The sequence below is a fragment of the Myodes glareolus genome, chromosome 3, assembly GCF_982192425.1.
Source record: "Myodes glareolus chromosome 3, mMyoGla1.1, whole genome shotgun sequence".
Taxonomy (NCBI): Eukaryota; Metazoa; Chordata; class Mammalia; order Rodentia; family Cricetidae; genus Myodes; species Myodes glareolus.
In genome coordinates this window covers 57,415,720-57,442,146 of record NC_142028.1, presented here as the reverse complement: position 1 = coordinate 57,442,146, position 26,427 = coordinate 57,415,720, and the positions used below count along the sequence as shown (strand labels likewise).

At 41.6% G+C, this 26,427-nt stretch overlaps 1 protein-coding gene and 1 non-coding gene across 29 annotated transcripts in view; one reads left to right on the top strand and one right to left on the bottom strand.

The window, feature by feature from the left end:
* The window catches only part of Magi1 (membrane associated guanylate kinase, WW and PDZ domain containing 1), a 610,906-nt gene that overhangs the window by 189,728 nt on the left and 394,751 nt on the right, over positions 1-26,427 (bottom strand). The gene's annotated exons all lie outside the window — the stretch shown is intronic.
* LOC125403324 (small nucleolar RNA SNORA44) lies at positions 10,637-10,766 on the top strand. Its single transcript, XR_007232914.1, has one exon. It is a non-coding gene; the product is annotated as a small nucleolar RNA SNORA44 (small nucleolar RNA).

Below are 26,427 nucleotides of genomic sequence, written 5' to 3'. Positions count from 1 at the left end.
CTAACATTATTTTACTGATAATTCATAATACATAGCCAAGAAGCATGCCAATACTAATTAGGAACTACACAGGAGTACTCACGGCCAGAGGATATTTTGCAAGGCTATACAGTAGTTAAGAAAACAGTAATAGTCATTTGTGTTCTTGGTTGTTTAGACAAGTTGACTTATGAGATCTTCACCTTTTCCAGGAGGTCAGTTTTGACAACACCACTCTCCTTAAGAAACAGTTTTGGGGGCGAAAGAATCATTGGGGAGAGTCAACAGTGCTTGCTTTGCAACCATGGGGACCCGAGTTCAGATTCCCAGCACCCAAATAAAAACCCAGGTGTGGTTATACTGTTGCTCATAACTCCAGGGCTGTGGGTGGAAACAGGAGGATTACAGATGCCTGCTAGAGCCAGCCTAGCTGATTTAGTAACTTGGTCTGCTCCTTGGTGTGTATGAGAAAACACCAGAGCCAAAAGTGATGTGTCGTGGCAAAGGCATCAGTGAGGGAAGTCAGGGCAAGAAACAACCTAGGATCACTTGCCCAGGGATGGCATCATCCACAGTGAGCTGGGTCCTTCCACATCAATCATTAGCCAAGAAAATGCCCCATAAACATGCCACTGACCAGTCTGTGAAGGCAATTCCTGAACTGAGATTCTGAATCTCTTTCCAGGAGACTCCAGTTTTTAATTAGTTGGCAAAAGCTAAACAGCATGGTGAGAGATTGTCTCAAGGAGAAAAGTGATGGAGCAGAATACTTGACTTCCTCCTCTGGCTTCTATACACACACACACACACACACACACACACACCACACAAACTACACACACCCCAGACACATAACACACAAACTACACATACACACCACACACACATGCACAAACTCTGCACACACGTGCACACACACACAGAGCACACAAACTCCACACACACACACCCACACACATAACACACAAACTCCACCCACACCACATAACACACGAATTCCACACACCCCACACCACACACATAACACACAAACTCCACACATACATACACCATACCACACACATAACACAAAAACTCCACACATAACACACAAATTCCACACACACACACACACCACACACACACACACACCACACACACACACCATCCCACCCCACACACATAACACACAAATTCCACACATACCACATAACACACAAATTCCACACATACCACATAACACACAAATTCCACACACACACACACACACCCCACACATAACACACAAATTCCACACATACATACACCACACCGCACACATAATACACAAACTCTACACACTCAATACACACACACACACACACACACACACACACACACACACATGCATGCATGATGCGGGGGTGATTGGAGGGAGAGGGAGAAAAGAAGGAAGGTACCAGGGTGGGGGGGTGATTTTTATTTTCTCATTTTGCTGATTTGTGGTTTCTTTCTACAATGAACACAAAGTGTTGCTGTGATTGTCACATCCAATGTAAGTGGCAAAGGCAAACAGTACACATTTCACAGTAATAACATAGGGAAGCTGGCTTCCAAAGTCACTTGCAGCTCTGTCTGAAGGGGCAGCATTAACTCCGAGGTCAAGGTTCACTTCCAGGTCATGGGGGGTTTTGCTTGTTTCACTTGTGCTGTGGGTCAGATGCTTGTGTTCACACTCGTGCTCACACTTGCACACCATGGTCATTTTCCACAAGGTTCCAACAGGAGCCTACAAGTTGCAGCATGTTACTGGATGTCTCAAATGTACCTTGGGACAGTCTGTCTCTGCCTGGATGTACCTCATCCTTCACATGAAGAAAATTCCCAAGGCTTACGTTGGAGCCTTTCCTTCTCTGTTCCCTCTAAGCCTCTTGAATCTGGGAAGTGTAACTAGGACACCCTCACATGGCCCATCCAGCCCACAAACAGCAGGCAGGCCTCACTGATACAGACATAACATCTGTGAATCTAAAAAAACAAAACAAAAAACTCAACACACACACAAACAAAAAACAAAACAAATCTCAGAAAAAGGTCCTGCCACAGAGCACTATGAGAATCCTGCTCCCAATAATTTTATCAGGTCAAAGGGGCTAATTAAAGAAGAAAAGAAGATGAGGAGGTGGCAAAGAACCTTTAGACTCTGCGGTAACTTATCCCACTGGTACGTTATATTTACATTTAATTTAGGCCGAACACAAATCTAGCAAATCTCTTCATCAGTTAAATGTTGCCTTCCAAGGGACATGAGGACATAAATCCCAGAGTCAGCATCCACGTCAACATTCACAGAGCAATTTCCAAGAGCACTGTCCCAAGGGTACCTGTTTACCAGAGGAAGGGCACAGCCAGAGAGTCGATTAATGTGAAGGGCTGGTGAAGGACCAAGCATGCATGGAAGCTCAGCTTTTCAGCCACTGTTCACTCAGCCAAGGAAGGGGGAGGGAGTGGGAGGACTACTTGCTGACAGTGAGGCAGTAACCGTCCCAACCTTGTCCCCTGGGTTCTGGTTAATTTCTGTGTTTTTTTTTTAATAGCATCTAAACCAAAATTTTTTGATTATACATTCTTATACATATATACAAACGCATATACACACAGACATACAGGTATACATGTATGTACATATCTAAAGGAATAGCAGTGTACACACATGTATGCTCATATCTATAGGAACAGCAGTACACAACACACACACACACACACACAAAATCACAAACCTCATGATGCCCCATAAATTCTACGACACCAAGAAGAAAGAGTCCGGCCCTTTTAGAGTGACCACACGGGGCATTTGGTCCTCTACACTTCCCAACAGCCTACAGTGCTGAGTTAAACAGTTTTCATGTTTCCTTTTATTATCCATACAGACCAGCACAAAATCCAGTTGAGAGAGTCATATTTTGGCTAGTTTGCATAATGCTGTAAATTTTTAAAAGCAACTTATCCGCTAAGTATGGCTATGCAAACCTTTAATCCTAGCACATATGAGGCAGAGGCAGTAAGATCTCTGTGATTTGGAGACCCAGCCTGTTCTACACAGAGAGTTTCAGGCTGGCTGTGGCTACAGAGTGAGATCCTGACTCAAAACAAACAAATAAAAACAACACAAGCAAACAACAACAAACTAGCCGTTAAGCAAACTAGTATTTTTTGATTTTAAAAAAAAAGGATAAACAAAATCTTGTCTGCACATTTCAATTGTGGATTTCCAGGTAGAAATACTGACACGTGCTATGTGAATAATCCCAAAGGACAACTGGCTGAGTGGTCCCTAGCAGCTCAGAAAGGCAAATGCCCTATGAACTCACTACTATGAGATCTCCACAGGCATCAAGTTAATAAAGACAAATGAGATTAGCAGTCTGCAGTCCCTGAAGGGAGGGAAAGGATTGTTGGTTGGGTACAAAGTCTTAGTTTTGCAAGATGCAAAGAAATATAACTGAAAGTTGGTTGCACAATCATGTGAATGTACTTAATATTGTGAACTATTATGCACACTTAATGATTGAGATGGAGGGCTCAGTGGGTTAAGAATACACATGTTATTGCAAAGGGGATCTGGGTTCGGTTCCCAGCACCCACACATTGGCTCACAACCACCTGTAACTTCAGTTCCCAGCCTCCTTGTCTAGTAGACACAAACTAGAAGACATGCATTCAGGAAAACACTTAGATACATAAAATAAAAATAACTCTTTTTTTTAAAGATGGTGTAAACTCTATATTATATATATCTAGCCCAGGTTTAGAATTTAGTTGACAATTTCAAAACGGGATAGGTAACAGGAAAAAAAAAATACCAAATTTCCAACTTCTCTTTAAAACTGAAATGATCTGGCAATAATGATACTATGCTACAACCTGGCACTGGCCAGCCAGAGGAAGAGTAACCATTCCTCTCAACATGTTCTGGGTCTCCCCACTTCCCAGCATCTCTTGGTGTATAAGGAAGGCTCTGAGTTTCATCTCCAGCACAAAGGGAATAACAAAGGGAGCTTATCATATCTATCTGATTATTGTATTAGTAAGCTAAAAAAGAAGCCCTATGTGATCACTCTATGAACATGGAAAACCCATTTGAGAAATTTCAGTACCGATCGGGTGGGAGGGGAGCAAGAAAGGGAAAATAAATAACTGTGGCAAACTATGACCAGCTCAGACTTTCTTCCACCTGAAAGGGGGCTTACAAGAGACCTGCCGCCTAATGCTGAGATGGAGTGCTTCCCCTGCAATTACAAACGGGAGACCCCTAACTGCTCTCTCCTCTAGCCCACCCAAGGTGTCATTACAAGAACTCCCAGGCAGCACAGCAAAGAAAGTGAAGGAAACAAAAGACAAGTAAAATTGGAGGCCATACAACCTGCCCATTTCTCCCAGATGGCACAGTTACCTGTGGCCAAGGCTGGCACCTGGAGAAATTTCCATGACTAAGCCAGGTGGGGTACTTCCCAACCCCCACTTGCTTATGTGTTAACCACTGTTTTCCCTACAGCAGGCAGAGAAGCCACCACCAACCACACAGACCATCCAACCCACAGCTGAAAATTTCTGCTCAAGGGCTCTGAAGAGAAAGGTTTCTAACCCCTGATCGGTGTAGACAATCTGTAATATTACAGATCACAAGAATGATGTCAAAAAAATAGATGTATTTCTATCCACTTACAATCGGTAGTCAGAACTGAAATGCTAAAGTAGCATTTATTGAGCTACCAAAAATATGAAATATTGAAGGCTAAACGTGACCACATGGTAAAAGGAAAGAACGGAATCTTGAGAGTTGTCCTTCCTCCTCCACAAGCACTCCCTGTTGTAAACATGCCCCACCCAACTCCCCCACACAAATACTAAAACAAACAAACAAAATTAAAAGGAAGAAACAAAAGCTCTAAAGATTCACCTTATTTGAGGGCAGAATATCTCCATCCTGCAGTGTTGGGGATAGAACCAAGAGCCCTGCATAGGCCAGGCAAGCTGTACCACTTAGCTAGATCCCAAGTTCCATAGGCATAGTTTTTAAACTCTGCATCTAGATATTCAATATAATCCTAACCAAAATTTCACCTTATGTTTGTAGTACTAGAAAGAGTGATTCTAAAAGTTTTGTTGGATTTTACTCATCTCCAATGACCAAAAGGAATTTGAAGATGGAAGAGACGCTTTATATCTAATTTCCAGACATCAATTTCCAATTACTAAGGCAATGCTCTACTCTGGGAACAGAAGAGACAATTCAAATACGCATACGCACCTCAAATACAACTCGTTCATGCAGACAGGGATACAAATACAATCCAATGGAGAAATGAAACGTTTTCAATAAATGGTAGAAAAATAACTAAATTTCTATAATAGATGCAAACAACAAAAGCCAAAAACAAAAGCCAAAAGAACACAGTATAATTCATGTCTTTATCCCACCACTGGTGAGCAGAGGAAGAGGCAGGTTGGCCTGTTCCACCTAGCAGCTTGGAGTACATATGAGACTGTTTCCCACCCCACAAAAAATTCAAAGTGGATTGGAAACATAAGAAAAATCACAAACTACAAAATTTATAGATAGAGATGGGAAAAAACCCTTCCGGCCCTCCACTGCATGAAATGTGATAACAAAACATGATCCCTGTGTGTAGATACAAGGACTAATTTGGACAGCAACAAAATTCAAACTTCTATTCTCTAAAAGACACATAAAAGCATGAAAACACAAGGCATGGCCTGAGAAGTAATACTTGCAAACCAAATATTTGATAAAGGACTTTTATTGAGAATATATAAAAAAATTTTAGAAATGCACTAAGAAAATACCCAGCACAAAGAAGCAAAAACATTTCAATATACACTTCAAAAAAGAAGATACATGAAAAGCAAATTAGGACATGAAAAGGCTCAACATCATCTGTCATCCACAATGAAATACCACTATTCACTATTAAAGATTAAAGTTAAAAAGAATAGCCCAGGGGCAGAAGAGACAGTTCAGTGGTTAAAAGCACACACTGCTCTCCTGGTGGACCTGAGTTCCCAACGACCACATTAGCTAGCTCACAACTGCCTAAAACTCTTGCTAACAAAGATCTGACACTTCTAGTCTCTGCTGGCACCAGGACTCACTAATGTGTGGGTCTATACCCACCAACAGGCATACATAACCTTAAAAATAATAAAGTAAAAGACTGGCTGAGTCCACGCTGGTTGGAGTCTCATACATCACCAGGTGGGAATGTGAAATGCAACAGGCACCCTGGAAATACTTGTGTATTGCTTAAAATTTTCAGATGAAGTAACATTCAGCCATTCCGCCCCTCGATACTCACAGAAGAAAAACAAAAGCACAAATCCGTATAAAGATTTACTTGTAGATGTTCATTGCAGCCCCCAAATAGAATGTCCATCAGCGGAGAAGTAGGTAAATTATGGTATCTCCATATAAGAAACACTATTCTACTCAGTAATTAAGGAGGGAGCTACAGCTACATGCTACAATATGAATGGATCTCCAATAAGTGTGCCAGTGAATAAAGAAAACATAATTCACTGTTATATTACATGACTTCGTTTGTGTAAAATATCCACGAAAAGGAACTTAATGCATAGCAATAGAAAATATATATTTGGGCTGGGAAGATGGCTCAGCAGTTAAGAATTGCGATTATTCTTCCAGAGAACCAGAGTTCAATTCCCAGCACTCACATGATGGCTAACAACCACCTGTAACTATAGCTTCAAGGGATCTAACACCCTCCTCTATCCTCTGAGGGCACTGCACATACGTGATGCACAGACATACAAGCAGTCAAAACACACTAAATAAAAATAAATCTTAAAAAAGAAAATTTTAAAAAAGAAAACATGTATCATTGTGTGGGAATGTAAAAAGCATAGGGTGCAATAGTGATTATAAACAGGTACAAGGAAATTTACAGAAACAAAACCTGACTGTGGTTTAGTCTCCTCCCCCGCCTCCCTGTCTTGTTACATTGAGTGGTTTAACTCCTGAGTACCAGTAGTTCTTTTGTTTCAGCTTTACAAGCAGATAGGAACAGAAACATATACAACTGGGCCTAGGCTTTGATCACTCTTAATCATAGCGATGGCTTCTCATTTTTTCACACACTAAATACACATAAGACATTGTTTATCAAATCTATCTCAATAAAGAAGTATTTTAAAGATCTTTAATGTATATAAAATTTTTAATGTTTTTAAATAATTTGGTACATTAATAAACACAAGTTTTATACAATTGAATCTACACAATACATGATCAACATTTTAACCTAAAATTTTCCACTTTGAGTTTCTTTTTCTATCTCAGTCTCCACACAATCAAGTCAATATGTATTAGTAATCTCTTCTACAATCCTAATAGAGAGTTTCTAAAGATTCATTTCAAGGCACTAATGTAATCAACATAACTACGTCACTATTAAAACGTATCTGGCATTCTAGCATGAAAATTAGTGGCAATCCTATCAATCCCATGCAGATACTAGTAATAAATCACTGTGCTCTCTTTCTGGATTCCTGTTCTAACAGACTCGAGTTAAGCCCACCGCTGCCATCCCAGGAGTTTAATGGAGGCTGCTGACTAGGGTAAGCAAACACTTGATTCTCGCCATAACCTGGCTTTCTCTGCGTCAGCCTGTTGCCTTGATCCAATGAAAGAAAATGAGTGCTACATTTCTGCCCTTGAATTTAAATAATGGTTTCTTCTAAGAGCCAATTTAGGGCTCATACATTCCAGGAATTCTCCTATTGACTAACTCAGGTTGTAATAAGCCTGACTTTTTCCGAATCCGGTCAACATTCTTCTGTGCGAGACATTACCACACTCATCATCTGCTGCCAGGATTATCCCTGGAGCATCTCTCTTCTCACCCGAAAAATGGTTGAGCCAATAACTATATTGAAGAGTTGTCACGGGGGCTAGAAATGATGTACGGTTATCATTGAGATGTATGTTCCAAGAACAAAGACTTGCTTAATTTATATAACGTAAGCATCCAGAATAGTGTCAGCATGCAGTATATATTCAATAAATATCTATTAAATAAAGGAATATGTAAAAGGTCTTTCACATACTACAACACACACAAAAAGGTAGCTTAATCCATACATACAGTCAGTGTTATTTATGTAAGAACTGAATTCATGGATTCACCTTAAATGTTTTTTATGTCAGGTACAATCATAATTTCTATGTCAGAAGTCAAGGATGGAATCAAACCACAGAGAAGCAAACGATGCTTGACCATAGCACTCCAAAGAGTAAAACAAACAAAAACTTTAGTAATTTCAAGTAAAAGTGGTTGACACTATATCTATCACTACATATAGTGATAGATATATCAATCACAATCAATGCAATTTGATGAACTTATGTCTTAGTTACTTTTCAATTGCTCTGAAGAGACACTATGACTAAGACGATTTCTAGAGGAAAGTGTTACTAGAGCTTACAAGTTCAGGGGATGAATTCATGACCATCAAGGCAGAAACATAGCAGAAGACAGGCATGGCATTAGAGCAGTATCTGAAAGATCACATTTGATCCACACAAGCACACTGAGAATGGTGTGGGGTTTTGAAAACTCAAAGTTCACCCCAGTGACCCACCTCTTCCAACAAGTCCACACCTCCTAATCCTTCCCAAACAGTTCCATCAACTGGAGACCAAGTATTTGAACACATGAGCTTATGAGAACCATTCTTATTCAAACCATGAGTGAGTTTTATATGAAGGTAAGATCAGTACCAGAGCCAGGCTGAAACTCAAAGACATCCTAGGAAAAAAGACAAGGCATAATTGCTATCTATCTTTACTTAAAATATTATATTTTAGTTTTGAAATTTCATGTATGTTTTGTTTGTTGTTTGCCTGCATGTGTGTTTTTGCACATGTGAGTGCTTGTGCTCACAGAAGCCAGAAGAGGGCAGTAAATCCCTGGAATTGGAGTTACAGACTGTTGTGAAGAGCCAAACAAGGACTGGAAATTAAACCAGGGTCCTCTGGTAGAGCAGTCAGTACTCTATATTCTGTTAAGTCATCTCTCCAGCCTCTTAAAGTGATATTAAAGCATTACCCTAAAGCACAACATGAATAATAACAGTGCTCTCAAGTTGTATGCCTCTCCTTCCTTACCCCAGTCTGCCATTCACAAGAAACCTAAACCTGCCTTAGAATGTCCTATTTAAACTCTCCAACGCATATAACAGTCTGCTCTGCTTAAGCTCAATGCTGCCAGTCTGTTTCCAGTGTGAGAAAAGCTCACTGCTTCTGCAGGTGAGCCCCAGGATGAGGCTGGCTTATGTTAAAGGAAGGCCGCTCAGCTCAGTGAGGTAGTGATGTGAGGAGATTTATGTCTCCTGGCTCAGTCTCCCTTCTGGTACAGCCCCTAGGCATTTGGGCCCTGGCACACAGCTTCCCCCACCTTGTGCATTCCTTCCTGTGAGCGATGCATCACACCTGTCTCAGGGTGTCTGTCTCAATCCCATACATGCATACACTTGGCTTGTGCCACATGAACGAATAAATGTCGGGATAATGTGGCTCTCCTGGGAATGCAACACTGCGCCCCGTACCTTGGCTCTCTCTCCAGGACCCTGCAAGCTGAAGGAGGGTTCTGCTCGCAGAAGGAACCCCAGCTCGCACAAATCACTAGCAATGTCCTCATACCACCAGGAACAAAGAGGCTCTGGCACCCAGGCTGTGCATCGCAGTTGCTTTCCTTAAGTAATCACTTCGTGTTGCTTCTTAAAAGTTCACAGTTTTATCCCAAGATGAAGGAGCACCATCTCTGCCAGGAATCACATGCAGAAACATGGTTCTGTTTTGTTTCTGGACATACTGTATTTGATAAAATTAGAAGGAAGTTGTCATACCAGCATTCTCACAGGAGGAGGAGGGGGTTTTCAGCCAGATATAAGATGCCCAGTAAAGAAGACATAAGGAAACATTTTTTGCAGGTTCCGAATCCCACTTTGTGACACTGATCCGGCACCAGAAATGGAGGAGCTGGGTGCCAAGTGCTACTGAGCACAATTAATACTGCATGAAAACTTGGTCACAAGGGACAATGAAGTCTCCCTGGTCCAAGAGTTTCTCAATAAGAACAGATGCCCCTGCAAGTTCTGGAAGTCCACAAAACACGAGACACAATGGGCACTGGACCACAGTAATGGACAACTGGGTCAATGTGAATGGCCATAAGGGGAACAGTCTTGAAGTACTGCCCAGCCCCACTGCTGTGTGAGTCCTGAACTCAGAGTATCCGAATCTGTATTTTTGATACAAGGTAACAGAAACTTAACAAAACCTTGTGTCACAATGGCACTGAGGTCAGGAAGACATTGGGTGGGACCCTACAGCAAAGTTTCTGCCAAGGTACCGTACACACAGCACCTTCTGCTGCCCATTGAGCCCAATCACTGAGTCCAAGACAAAGACGTATGTAGACTTTGTGCAGTTCCCGACTGCGGTGAGTGGGGCAGACCTCTCCACCTGCTATCAGGTGCCATCTCATCAGACTTGCTGCTGAAATGCAGAGGATCTGAAAATCAGAACATTCAGTTCTAGAGCCAGCGAAGAAGGTGAATGAAGCAGGACTTGTAATGACCTCACTACAGAAGAAAACAACACCATCTTTCCCGGGACTTTGGCTGGGTTATGGTCATGGAATCTCCAACTACATCGCACAGTAACATGAAGACACTCCGACAGCTCAGGCCAGCATAGTGCCTGCAGCTGCTACCCATCTCAGAGAGAGGAGAGGAAAATGGAAACATATAGTCCATCAACTGATAAACACGTAACGAATGTGTGGTACACTTATACAATGGAGTAATAATATTCAATTGAGGGAAAATGAAATTTGCAGGTTAATAGATCGAACTGAAAACCATCATCTTGAATGAGGAAAAACTCAGGTGCAGAAAGACAAACCACATGTTTTCTCTGAAATAGAGACGCTAACTTTTAAGCTTCAGATATGTGTGTTTCATTTGGAATGCCTATAGAGGTTAGGACACTCGTAAAGGGCCATGTGGGAGCAGGGACTCTTTCAAAAAAGGAGAGAAAGAACATAATGGTTCCATAGGCCTACAAACATTACAGATTATTACCACTGATTTTGGTCACCTTCTTCCAGAGTTTGATGGTAAGATCCTATTGATGAAGACACCATACTCCTGATTCATAAAACATAGAACTTAACAACATGGCAGCCTAAACAAAACCAATAATTCCAACTCCAGTTGACATCCCAACATAGATAGGAAAAATCTCTTGGGGCTCCACTCCTATATGAAGAACTACAAGCAATTAATGACTGCTGATAGAGGAAAAATTCATCTTCCTCAGGGATGAGGCCCTTAACTGATTATCCAATACCAAGTGGTCAGCCCAAGAAACAAATGTATACAAGTAAAATTAAACAGACGCAGAAGGTTGCATCTATGCCTACATTTGCATATATATCTGTACTAGATAGTTTTATGTCAAGGTGACAAAAGTTAAAGTCATCTGAGTGGAGGGAACTCAATAAAAATAATGCCTCAGTAAGATAGGGCTGGAGGCAAGCCTGTAGGACACTATCTTAATTAGTGATTGATGGTGGAATGCGCAGCCCATTGTAACTGGTACCACCTCTGGGTTCTGTAAGAAAGGAGGCTGAGTAGTCCAAAATGAACAAGTCAGTAAGCAGCATCCCTCCATGACCTCTGCATCAGCTTCTGCCTCCAGGGTCTGGCCTTGTTTGAGTCCCTATCCTGATTTCCTTCAGTGATGACTATGATGTGGAAGTGTAAGTCAAATAAACCATTTCTTTCCTGTTACTGTAGTCATGGTATTTCATCACAGCAACAGTAACCTTAACTAAGAAAATATCAATAATAACTAAAGAAAAAGATGACATGAATGAGAGAAAGTGAGAATGGGACACATGAAAGCCATGAGGAAGGGGAAATGATGCAATGTTTTCATTAAAAATTTAACAAAAGAACAACGAAAATCTATATTGGAAAACGCTTGCTGGCTTTTGCAGTCCTGTAATGACCCACCAGTTCTAAAGAGAAGCAATCATCGGTCTCACCCGGTTGTGAACCCTGTGAGCCACAATAACAACCTACCTGGCAAGAGGAGCCCAATGGTGCAATAGTGGCACTCATAGTACGAACATAACTAACCACTTTCTCATTGGATTTAACTTCATATGCCTGGCACTGTTAATGAGATCAATAACCTGTGGCAAGAGAAGTCACAGGTCCTAGAGGAAACCCACTGCTCTGAAACAACTAATGACATTAGCTGTACCCAAAGATCAGTGAATCTCTCAACCCTCACCAGAGATTCTTCCTATATTAGAAAGCAATTAGTAGAGACTACAACTAGTCAGTGTGTGGAGAATAAGAAACTTCAGGATGCTGAGCCCTATATGGGACATCTATGTCACACCGCTCCCTTCAAGGGTCAAAGATCTTAGCAGAAGGGGGAAAAAAGAAAGACTTTAAGGGTCAGAGATGATGGCGTATTACAAGGATGGCTTATTACACTGTTTGTTAGTTTTGTTCTGGTTTTTGCATACAACAAGGCAGATGCACATAAGAACTTATAGCAACTGTGGCAGCATGCACAAGACCTGGGCAAGTTCAGGCTAGACAAAACTCCAACATGTGGGACAGGCAGCACATTCCTCCTCTACTGAGGAGCTATGTGATAGCTTTGTGGAAAGACAGAGTCAACTTAATGTGTGACCTCTGATGTATGGGCTGCATTCCAGGATAGGAACCACACACAGGAGTAGCTGGCTACCACTGAACTGACGTAACTTACGTAAAACAGAGACAGAGAATGAACACAAAGCTGGGTAGGCGGTGAGATGAGGGTAGATCTCAGAGGGGTTGGGAGAGGAGGTGACTATAGTAATACACTGTCTGAAATTCTCAAGGAATAAAATATTAGGTTTTAATTTCTTTTTTAGTTAATAAAAAAAAAGAAGGATGGGTGTAGTTAGGAACAGAGTGCTTGAAAGGCTCTGAATATCATTCTCAGCTCTGGAAAATGAAAAAATAGTTAATGAAACTTGACGAAGTCACTTCTAGTCTTTATTAATGTATTTTTTATTATGATAAAACTATAATGGTCTTATGACTATCAACCAGAAATGGTGGCACAAGCCTGCAATCCCTGCACTCCAGAGGCAGAAACAGGAAATCTCTAAGTTAGAGATGAGTCTGATCTACATAGAGAGTTCCAAGGCAACCAAGCTTACGTAGTGAGACCCTGTCTCAAAAAGACTATCAGTTCCTCAAAATAAAACTTTTTTTTCTGTCTCATTTACTGGTCTATCCCAAGACTGAGTCTGAATCTATCACTGAGTAAATGCTCCCAAATAAATACACGAATAAAGACACAGACAGACAGACAGACAGACAGATAAAATGTTTGGCAAGGAAACCCCCCAGACAAGGAAAAAAACACCTATAATGAAGCAAAACTCTCTATCACTGAACAACAGAGAAAGCAACTGATAGCTCCTCTCAGATATTCCAGAATGTATTCTAGACTTAATTTGGGACTCGACTATACAAAGTATTTATATCCCTTTACACTGCAACTAGCATTTTATTCCCGTTTGATGTCAGCGTCCTCTCAGGTTCTCTTTTGCTCAGTGCCAAAAGTGAGGAAGAGATTCAAAGTTAAACACTTCAGGAGCTGCCTCCTGAAGTTCAACTTTGGTGGAATAAAAAAGACCTCTAATGAGATAGCTCTCCCTATCACAAGTCACATTTCTTAAGTCAGTCAAGCAGAGGGAAGGCTGATCACAGCTGTGCCCACCTAGAAAGATTTTCTACCAAAGAACAAATAGCAAAGCAAACTAAGATAACAGCACACAAAAGGTATAATCAAGCACCGTGGAATCCTACAAGACAAGAAGCTCCATAACATCACTCATTTCCTTTCTACATTTTTTCTTACAAAGCATACAAAAATTTCTAAATATGAATGCATACATTTCAATGCAATCTGCCCCAGCTCAGTAAATGAGAACTGTTCCACCTCTCTTTAGTGTAGAGGACAAAGCCATGCCATCCTTCCTTTCTTCTACACAGTCCATCAAACTTTACCTTGAGATCACATTCAGATCTGCTGGCTTCCTCCACATCTGACAGCCGTATGAACCTGCACACTGGCCTTCATCACCTAAGCTTGCCTTCCTACAGTCTGCCAGTCAGAGCCTCCTGAGTTGTCTTCTGAAGTACTAAGTCACAGGGGAGCCCCTCAATACGAGGACTCAGCATCTTGCCAGGGATGATGGCTAGAGGGTTGTGTGTATTCATTAAAGCTTACAGAGCTGCACACCAGCAGGCTAGAATTCTACTGCAGAGTATCGCTTCTTTTCAGAAAAGTAAGCTGGACTACAAGATCTGTAGTCAAATCCCGTGTTAAAAAGCTGGCGTGTCGGTCTGATTACATTCCCCACTCAATCTCGTCTTCTAACCCTTCTTTCCCCTTGCCCCACTCTGCCCCAGCCCCATGCCCTCCCTTATTAACAAAGTCAGGCATACTCCGCACTGATTATTCACTAAGCTGGGAGCAACTCACCAACACCCTCACTTCCAGAAGGAAAACAAACTTGCTCCAATCATCTGACCACCTTCCCGATTGAGAACTGCCACTCACCTCCCACTACATCCTCAAGGCCCTTATCTTGTTGCACTTTGCCTTTTCCTCCCACCTTTTTTTTTTTTTAAATCAACTTCAAACTCAAGAGGACAACTGTCTTTCATTCTTCTATTTGTCAAGAACATAAGAAAGTACCTCAAAGATGGCGGTTGTTTAGGAAATATTTACTGAATTCATGAAGGTGCATAGTGAGTACCTGAGCACACAAACACAGCCTTAACCCCCGTGGATTTGAGATTACAGTGATGATTGCTAAATAAGTGGTTTGGCCTCTATAGCTTCCAAATTCTCTGTAGGTTGGCTGTTCATTGCAATTGAGTGTCTTAAGCCATACAAGAGTATACTATTTGCTCTTCAAATCAAGCTTAGCAGGAGTTAGCTGGGCTTTTCTACTGTTCTACTGCTAACTTAGAAGGTGCACCCCCACATAGCTACACACTCAATAATAGAGAATATTCGGTAACAGAGCATGCTCTGTGGACAAGGAATAAAGGTCTTGTCTGGGTCCTTTGTGAACCTACATGACAGATTTGGGGATGGGAGGAGAGAAAAGCAGGCATAGAAAAGAGACTGAGGCCTGGGTTGGTTCTTCTCCTAATGGCCAGGTCCACGCATCACAGTGGGCAACAATACACAGAAAGCTCCCTCGGCGCTCTTGGGAAGCAAGTGGAGTGGGTATTGGTAAGCACACCACAACAGCACTCACTGCAGGTGAGAGCCCTTGGAACTGCTATTAGACACGTTACATCAAAGACAGGCTCTGGGGGTGGATGGAGGAGAATGCGGAGCATTCTCATCATGAGATCCAGGTCAAATACAACTTCTGCAAGGAGCAAGCTTTTCCAAGGAAACCGCTGGGATTTCCCTTCGAATTCTGACCTTATTACCTCATTTCTCCCACCTGAACTTCACACCAAGGCCATCATCACGATCAGGTGTCTATGGTGAGCACATGGTTATGACTGGTCCCAAGCCCCTCTTATGTTTGCTTTAAGGGATACAAGTTTTTTCAAAGAAGGACACACTTCTCTCAGCAAGTGAACATTGGCATAGGCTACGACTTTGACTTCTTGAATTTTTGAAATTGTGAGTGCAAATATCACACAAGCATTATATAATCTCTCTCTCTTAGAGAGATAATATGGACCCAGGTATAATTTTAAAACACAAACATAACATTAAAAATAATTCAAGAGGGTAGAGACGGTTCCAGGGTTAACTCTTGCAGAGGACTTGAGTTGGGCTCCCAGCACCTATATTCACAACTGACTGTAATTCCAGTTCTGCACTCACGGGCGCATACCTAACACACATAATTTAAAAAAAAAAAAATCTAAGAAAGAATGGGTCTCTCTGAATTTGAGGCCAACCTGGTCTACAAAGTGAGCTCCAGGACAGCCATGGTTGTTATACAGAAAAACCCTGTCTTGAAAAAATAAAAAAAAAAAAAAAAAAAAAACAGCAAAAAAAAAAGAAAGAATCCAAACTAAACAAATAAATTAACCGAACAATTAGTTTATTCCAACTCAACAGTGTATCTTATCCTGTCACCAGATCTCAATTCAGACGTTTCATATCTGAAATGCCAACAGTTACCTGTGGCTTAGGACTTACAGACCCTAGTCAATGTGAGCACATGTTTTAACTCTTACATGTGAGTACATGAGTACATGTTTTCCCAACTCTATTGCTATTCTCTGAGTCATGCTTTTTAAGCTATCTCAGAAGTGTTTGAAATTCCTCCTAATTTAGGGCAGCCTTCGTCTCAGCTCCCAGCTATTTCTTGGAATGCAGTTACGGCATGACGTGACAGTGGGAATGGGCTGCTCTGTGGACGGGAGCTTTGGAAGGGAGCTGTACTGCAAACAGTGTTTGTGCTTTTCTGACCGCTAAAAGAAACTGTTTCCTTAAGCTTCCTTTTACCAGTGGCATTTCTTGCAATGACACACAAATGTATGTTGACTTTAAAGTATTCAAACAGCTATACCAACAAAAAATTAACTAGCAACACAGGCAACAGGAAGCCGTAGAAGTCAAGAATCATCTTGCATGCCTAGGGCTACTCTCAATGTTCTAGCAAAACAAGGCTTCTGTAGAACTGAGTTCCTGAAGGATGCTCTCAGCAAGAGTTTAAGGAAAGGACCTGAAGTTGCATGCAGGATAGACTAAATCCACCACCTGAGCGTATAAAGAGACTCTCAAAGGACCACGAAAAGACCTCTCCTTGAAGGTGAGATTCCAGCTTCTCCTGGCTTCTGAAAGGTGAAGTGGATCACCAGAGCATGAAAGGCAGGTCAATTTGGAGAGCTTTTCACAGCAACAGTGGTATAAAGCTCAAAGCAAGATGGAACAAAACATAATAATTAACACATCCCAGGAACTCCTTGACAGTCCCTGTCCCTCCCTCCCTTACCCATGGTCCTCAGAAGACACTTTTTGGAAGGAAGGAAGGAAGGAAGGAAGGAAGGAAGGAAGGAAGGAAGGAAGGAAGGAAGGAAGGAAGGAAGGAAGGAAAGGAAGGAAGGAAAGAAGAAAGGAAGGAAGGAAAGAAGCTGTCTTAAAGTTAACTTTCTCCGTTCCAGTGGTAAAAAGGAAGGGAAGGTTGGTTGGAAGTATTGCTCAGTCTACAGAATGAGCTATTATGACCTACTTCTGCCTTACCGCTGACTCAGCTGAGACCATCTGAAACAATGCTTTTCAGGAGGCCAACGCTGGAGCTGGTGAGGCTCTGACAGGACCCTGCCAAAGTCAGCGAATTCTTAAAAATGAGGTCAGGTTATAAGGAACCCTGATGGCCTTGCTGTTGCTGCAAGAAAGCTAAACCAACCACTGCCTACCTACCCTCTCTCAAAACAGCGAGAAACAATGGGTCACCCCTGGGAGAGCTGGTCAAGAAGCCCATTCAGCACAGCTAGGAAGTCATCAATTCATGCCCAACTACATTATTGGCAGATACTGTATCCCAGCAAAGAGAAGCCCACAGGTGGTTTGCAGGCAATGGCTTTGTCCTTTAGAAAAGCATTAAGCAGAGAGAAGGCATATGCAAACACATCACATCCCCAAATCTTGCCATCAGACTCCCTAAAATTAAATCTGAATTTGTTAACTAAAAGCTATCAATGACTCCAGCACTAAAATAAATGGAAATGTGTATATAAAAAAAAAAAAACTAACTTAGTTCAATGCCTAAAAAAGCCACACTTGCGATGGACCTGCTGAGTAAACATTAGCAGTACCATTCTATGGTCTTCATTCATCCAACAATTCACTCACACCTTTCACGTACCAGTGGTAAGCAGAAGTCACAAGGGATTTTCCTTTAGGTAGCTCACAGATCTGGTATAAGGAAGGCAGACAAGCTCAAAGATACTCTCTCATTTGCTCAGTAAGTATTCACTTGGTGTGAGGGTCTATATATGTATGTATGATACGCTATTTAACATCGAGTAGCAATTAGGCACTAAGACTACTGTACAAATGAAGGGACAGACTCTTAGAGGTGAAATGGTTGGCTAAGGATCAGAGACAGAGTAAGCCCAGGTAGATCCAGCTCCTAGCAAAACAAAACAAAACAAAACAAAACAAAGAACTATCAAGAATGAAGGAAGGGAATGAGAAGACGTGGAGAACCATCTTGATATTTTATTTATTTGGGAGTATAGAGATGTATGTGTGAATGTCTGCACATACAAACGGGTGTTCATGGAGGCCAGAAGAAAGCATCACAGATGGAGTTACAGGGTGAAGTTACAGGCTGCTGTGAGCTGACATGGGTGCTGAGAACTGAACTCAGGTCTTCTGGAAGAGAAGTATGTATACACTAAGCCATCTTTCTAGGCTCTATCTCGATATTTAAAAAAGATCAGAAAAACTAATGAATGAATAGGATTGATGGACAGTTTGTGCATTCCCTTAAAATTCTTGATTGTAAACAATGCAATTTTCTAAGAGAATAAAGAATTCATACACACAGCTCACCAAACGAGACATATAAGTGACAAATAAGTACATGTAGGCATGTTTAGCATCTATAACGATCTGGAATTAGGACAAATTACTACGACGGTATTAGAAAGCCTAAGAGAAAGGTATGGCAGGATGGTTCAAAATGCAAAGACACTCACTGCCAAGCATAACCACCTGAGTTTAATCCCAGCACCCCAATGGTAGGAGAGAACCTAACCCCGTATGTCCTCTGTCCTCCATACATGTACTGTGAAGTTTTTATGTGCACACACACACACACACACACTGAATAAATAAACATTAAAATTCTGCACACATATCTAAATAATTAAATTTACAATATAGCTTGAGATTCTTTTATTTAAAATAGTTGAGACATTTGAGACAAAACTGTTTCAGAGTTAGCAGTCCTTTGGACTTTGAACTATATGTATAACCTTTACCCAGTGCACATCTCTCATTTGAAAACCCAAACTCTGAAAAACAATGAAATTACAACATTTTTTAAGTGTGAACATTACACTAAAAACTCATTAGAATTCAGCACTGGGATTACTGATGAGGAAGGCTCAACCCATACCAAGTGTGCCAAGCATGGTAGTGCATGATTTTAATACCAGCACTTAGGTGGCAGAGGCAGGTAGATCTCTGTGAGTTCCAGGCCAATCGAGTCAACATAATGAGCTTCAGACCACCCAGGACTACACAGTGAGACCCTGTCTCAAAAACAAAAAAGCCAAATGCTAGAAAAGACTTACAGCAACCAAGAGTCCTGCACTGCCCACCACAGAGAGGAAGCGCCACTACAGAAGTGGGCAAGTCTCTCCACTATTAACCATGGACTTAGCATGTGAGCCAGAGATCTCCCTCCCAGGCATTTTCCCAAACAAAGTGAAAATCCAATTTGACAAAACTCCCTTGAGTACTCATGTGGTTCTTTGCCTAGGAATTCTAAGCCTGTTCTCTTGTTTTTTGTGGAACCTCCTGAATGACATTATTCATAATTCCCTGAATGAAAGCAATTCAATAGTCCTTCAAGAGGTAAACAGATAAATGTACTGTGGTACATTCATAAAATGGAACAATACACAGCAATACAAAGGAACTAATAATGCAAGCAACAACAGGAACGAGTCTTACTCTATTATGAAAAAGAAGCTGAATTCAGAGGCTTAATTCTAAATGGTTCCATTTAGATGGCACTTGGGATAAGTCAAAAATACTGGTAACAAAAAACAGATATGGATGGTTGGAGGTGTAAGGATACTGAATACCAAGGAATGGGGAGGAAGGAATTCTTTGGGAGATTTCAATATTCTCCTTGAGTGAACTGACAGGTCCAAGATTATATGCAACTGCCAAAACGCAGCACCAACTGTAAGTAATTTTTAAGTGAAATAAACTCACTTAAAAAAAATCGAAGCTTTTAAGAACAAAAAAAACTTAGCATTTCTTAGAAGCAGGCATGTATGTGCGCATCCACATACATATACACAAGCACACACACACAAGCACACACACACAAGCACACACACACATACAAATGCACACACTTAAAATTCACCTAGATTAAAGCCATCTCAAACTAACATAAGTTTTCTTAATGACAAATGTTGGAACATACATATTTTCAAACTGGCAAGAAACATAACAGACTTTTTTTTTAACACCCTCTTGCTGGTTGGCAAGCATAACAGTTCACTCCAACACCTTCATTCTGCATTCTGGAAAACGCAAACACAACACAGAGAGGCGTCTGGGGTAGGAGACACAGGGCTTCCATATATCTTGTAAGTCACAAAAGCTGCCTTGAAGAAAATGTTTTTAAAGAAAGGAGATGCAACCTCTCCACGAATAAAGTCAAACTGACCACGAAGGAAGTCAAACCCCAAGTATAACTGCATCCACCGCCTTGGAGTCCCATCCTTAACCCACTGCTGGGGGACCCTCTGCTATAAGGTTAGGGTTCTCTGAGATCACACGGAAGATACCACTGTGCTCAGTACCTCGCTATGTTCATGCTGTCCACAGAAAATAAAGCATGCCCCACCCAACACCTTTGCATCACACATAGCAACACAAGAAAACTCACGAGGAACCATCAGCTTCTTCAGTACATGGCAAGACCAGCTGCCCTTTAGGGTTGGGTGAGGGATACATCTAGAATTCTCCTCTCCAGACACATGTGAGTCTCCCTGGGCTCCAGAGACATTCTATTTCCTGAACGGTCCCAGAGCGCTGGCTCATCTGCCTACCAAAGATTCACTGAAAACCCCTATTACAAGCAATTCAAAGCATGAAATGAAAATTGATGCTTTCAGCTCATGTAATGATGAAAATGGGAAACTGCCAGAAACTCCATGTTCCTTAATTTTCCATGTCACATTTCAAGAATGCAGATAGCAGCGTGTCATGTGAGATAAGAGAATGGACTAAGGGTGAAGCATTCTTCCCCAAATTTGACCCCATTAAAGCGGAGCATCTGCAATAAAAGTAAGTCTGGTAAGGATGTATTAACAAAAGAAGAGAAAAACAGTCTTCAAAATCAGCACCAACCAGGGCCAAGAATGGAAAGCGGACATTAAAACAATGCACCCTATGTCCTTCAGAGTGGATCAGAGCATACACGTGAGAGAAGCAACCCAAGGACTATCTCTAAAGATGATGGAATTAGACTAAAATACCCAAACCCTTCTGCAATTGTATGCTTTATAGTCTTAGGAACTGAGAAAGCATGAAAGCATGCGGGTAATGTATTATCTCTCTCCTTCCTTTAAAACAAAAGTTCTTGAAGGGCAAGAATTGTAAACCACTGTACTGCAGGAATACAGCAGACTGCCTGGATAATATTTAATGCATTAGACAAATTTTTGTTGAATAAACCAATGAAAAATTTTAGAAGAAAGATGTTTGTCTTCCTCTACTTGAGTATCAAGTTTTGTAACTACAAAATAAATATTAATACATTGAACTGATTGCATGATAGCCCCTAGAGTCACATAAAAATGTATGAGACACTGCACTAAGCCTTAGACTAATATTCTAGGTAGAGAAAGAAATATTTGCTTGTAAAGAGCCATCTAGATAGTCAGGAACTCCCCATGACTCTACATGAAGGGTTTGGAGCAGGGGTGGATCAGATTACATAAGTACCATACTAAGGTTTAGGCTGGAGAGATGGCTAAGTGGTTAAGAGCACTGCTTGCTCTTCCAAAGGTCTTGAGTTCAATTCCCAGCAACCCCATGGTGGCGCACAACCATCTGCAATGAGATCTGGTGTTCTCTTCAGGAAGAGACCTGGTCAGTTGTCCTCATCACCTTAGACCATGAAACACAATATGGACAAGTTCAACAGAACCACCATACAGGCTGCCCATGCATGCTTCAGCACTGCCAGGACATAAATTTCATTCATTCTTACTAGAACTTACCAGAAGGCTCCTGCATTAAAAATTTTGTGTCCAATGTAATATTCAGAGGTAGATCTTTGTGGGTATTTAAATGATGGGTGCTCTAATACATCAATGGATTAATATGACATTATTGGGAGGTGAGGGAAAGGAGGAGGAACCTGGTGGAAGCAGGTCCCAGGGGTATGCCTTTGAGAGATCTAGCTTTCCCTGGTCCCTTCCTGCTCCCTGGCTGCTAGGATGGAAGCTGCTTTTCTCCAGCCATGCCCTTCCACCTGATGCTCTGCTTTCCCATTACTTGCCAGCTGGGATCGTGGGCAGAAACCCACTAATGAGCAAGAGGAAGCCATTTCACCTGTGTGTCGTTTAGTTAGCTATCTGTCACAGCAGTGAGAATCTGAGTGACATACCACACACAGGGTTGGCTTCCTCAAGTGTGTGAAGCTGAGATTTGAGCCAAGATTAAAACTGGTAGAGATAGATTCATTTCTGGAGCAAAGCAGAAAGAAGATAAACAATGAGGCACTTCTGGGTGGTATGTACTTTTTAGTACATACCACTTTTTAGGCCTAAACTCCAACTTACCATCTCCCACACCCTCTTAGGGCAGCCACAGGCTCAAACACCTCCCACTTTGCTGGACATCTCCACTTAAATGTCCCTTGTGACCTTTCAATTTCCCTGGTGACTCCTAGAACCAATATGTCATTACTCTGCCTCTCTTTTGTATTTCTCATTCTGTTACTCACTAAGTCCTTCAAACTGAATGATCGGGCTCAGGGCTTTCATTTTAGCCATAACTTCCTTGTAAATGTCCCTGCATTAACTTCAAACTCTAAATCAAGGGTTAATAAACTTCCTACAAGCAAATAGCTCAGGGTTGGCGGGCTGACTATACCCTATAGTTACACAAAAGAAGGGAAAAAAAAGAAAAAGCCCATATTCCAAATGAAGACTATATACAAAAACAAACAAACAAAAAAATGAAACAGATAAGCAAAAACTTTATTTGTGAGGAGAAGCAAGCAATGGATCATATTTTGCCGGAGGATCAGTTAGATAGCCTCTACTGTAGATGGCAGTCAGAGTTATTTTCAAAAAAAATGTAAGCAAAAAATTCCTTCAGTTTAAATTCCTCCAAGATTCCCAAGGCCCTCAGGAGAAGTTCTAAAACTGATGTTCTGGCAGGACACAGGAGAGCCACTAAGTCCCTACCGTGACAGTCCCTCACAACTCTTATAAACAGCACACTCCACGATGACTGACTTTGCAGAAATACCAGACTCTCTTCAAGATGTGCACAAGATTAGGCCTTCACTCTGGAGTCTCCAGGTTCCGTTTTTCTGTCCTTTTCCCCTCAAAGTCACCAGCAGAGTTTCCTGTGTCACCAAACCATCCTTGACCTGAATTCCAGCCACATCAACTATACTCGCTGTCCCCCAAACACCTTTACATAGTTCATATGACAGCATGCCATCTCCCCCAGATGCATATCCTACCATAAATGCCACTGGATCCTGAGTGAGAGAAAAGGTCACACTTCATGCAACTTTGTCTCCCATGCCCTAGTCTACTATCTTCCTAATAGCTGAGACATATTGAGTATTTGTTTCATTAATTAAGAAAAAAAGTCCTCAATCAACCTCGTATAATTTTTAAAGAAATGTGAATTCACTGGGCGCTTACTTTACCTTGGTTGAGCCAACTACTTTTAATTTAGCATGAGGTACTAAAACCTGTCCACATGTCGGAATGCACTGTTCTTTCTGAGGATGATATAATGGCATAATTTAAAATTTCCCCTTTTACAGGAGATGTACTTTAAAACTGCTACTTGGCTGCCTCCCCATTAGTCTTTAATTAGCTGCTTGAACAATGCTGAGTATGTTACAGCCTCCTGCAGAAAGCTAAGTCCTCAGGCAATTAGTTTGTCCTGCTAAATATGGCCCACGCTACCACTGGGCCCATGGTAGGCAAATTCTCACACAGGGGAACAAATTCTTATATCTTCCAGGACCAGGACAGAAACCTCTGAAGCTAAGGACATGAGAGGTATGAGTAAAAACCTTTATTTATTATTCATATTTATGTAGGGAGACCATATTTGTACCCAGCATTTCTTCTATCAACCTGTGCAACTTTTAAAGACTGATTATACTCAGTTTGAAGAAAGTTGAAAGAAAATGAAAACCTGCGCACCTTGACAAGAACGTGCATTATGAAATCCCTTTGAAAAGGTGTTTCTAATCCTAAAACACACATTCTCTAAGGCTAGAGGAATGGCTCGGCTAGGAAACGCTCACTTTGCAAGCACAAAGACCTGAGTTGGATCTACAGAACCCACATAAAAATACCAGGCACAGTGATACAGGCTTGTAATCTTAGTGTTGGGCAAGCCGAGACAGATATATTTCTGTAGCTCCCTGGCCAGTTGATCGGTCTACCTTAATTGTTAAGTTTTAGGCCAATAAAAAAACCTTGTCTCCAAGGAGGTGGACAGGATTCCTGAGGATGACACCAGAGGCTGCCCCATGGGCTTCTACATACATCTTCACATGCATGCATGTGGACCTGAACACATGCATCCTCACACACATGAACACACATACTACACAAATGCACACATGCATAGAAAATACATACCCTTTTCACCCAGCAATGGCAGACACCTCCAGAAAGTTGCAAGTATGTACAACGCTATGGCTCTAACAGTGTTGACATAACGGTAACCCAGCTTATGACAACCTAACTTGCAGCATAACGGAGGATTCCATAACTCCAGATCATAAACCCCTGAGAACCCATTTCTTGTTTCTCACTCACTAAGTCCTAGCTGAACTGACTTAAACCACGAGATGACACCTTCTCAGCTTCCCCCACAAATTCAAGCTAAAAAACAAACCCAAACAAATGATCCAACCCAAACAACTACCCTCAAAAAATAAAGCTGGGCAGTGGTGATGCACACCTTTAATCCTAGCACTGGGGAGGCAGAGGCAGGTGGATCTCCAAGTTCAAGTTCAAGGTCAGCCTGATCTACACAGGACATTCAAGACGACACAGAAAAATCCTGTTTAGAAAAACTAAAACTAAAAATAAACTCGGAGTCACTCTTTATCCCTTCTCACCCTCACCAAATACATCCATGGCTTCAACGCATCTCTCCTCTAGGCTTCCCAGCTGTGCTCTTCCACTCACTCCTCCAGACAACTTAGCACACTGCCTAGAATGAGGCCCCCACCCAGGGCAGTCTGCATTCTCCAGGCCCCTACAATGGCTATGATTCATGTTGAGTGGTGTGGTTGGGCCCTGAAATGCCAGTTTCCACAGTTCTCCCCACCTTCTCTTCTCCAGCCATTCTCATCTTCCTGCTGTTTCTCTGAGAGTGCAGTTAGCATCTCTGCTGTAGTGTCTATGCTGGACAGTCCATCACCAGACATAGCTCCTTCCCTTACGCTGTCAAAGTTTATGTTTTCTTCCCTGTGGGGTCTAACCTGACACCGTAAAGACCCTATTTGAAACCGCAACACACCCAATCCCCATGTTCCCGGACTTCCTCCTCTCCTCTGCTCCTCCCGCCATCACATCTGCACCATTCTGTGCACTAAATAACTGACTATTGCCAAACTCCCCGACTGTAACACAGACCCCGTGCTGGATCTTCAGCCTTGAACTTGATTGTAAATCCCAAGCATCCCAATGGTTCTCAGAACAGAAATATTGCAAAATTAGTATTTGTTGAACGTTTTAATCTATCTTATGACTAAATGAGCTAGCTCAAGCATGAAGCAGCCTAAAAACCCAGATTTCAATAATGACTTGAAAGCAGGAAGTAGGCAAACATGTACTGACATGGAAATTTGCCCAGATGTGATTGATGGTAACAAGAAAAGTCAAGCGGAACTCGTGTGCTGGGCTAGTTACTGTATATCAATATGGGAGGGAAAGGGGAGGCAACCCAAAGTCCCAGCATCAATATGAAAATTAAAAGCATTATACCACTCTGCCCTAGACATGGGGCATCTGCTACCAAAATTTTGGCAATGATACTTTAATTAGTTAAAAAGTCAATTTCAGGTGGAAAACAGTAGCACCGATTAAACAGGAATAGAGGCTGCCCATGCATATATTAATGGAGAAAATGGAGAGCAGGCACACACACACCTTTTGCGGTATGAGACTGAGGTCAACGGAAATTATATATTTATCTTTGTAACTGACCTTATTTATAAACAATTAAGTCAACTTTTGTTTTGATCACACTATAGCTTTTAGGAATAAATTTCACACAAAGTATTTCCTTTACAATAATCATTTCTACCTCATCTTCCTTTCTCCTTTGATTGGACTAAATGAACATGGGTTCTA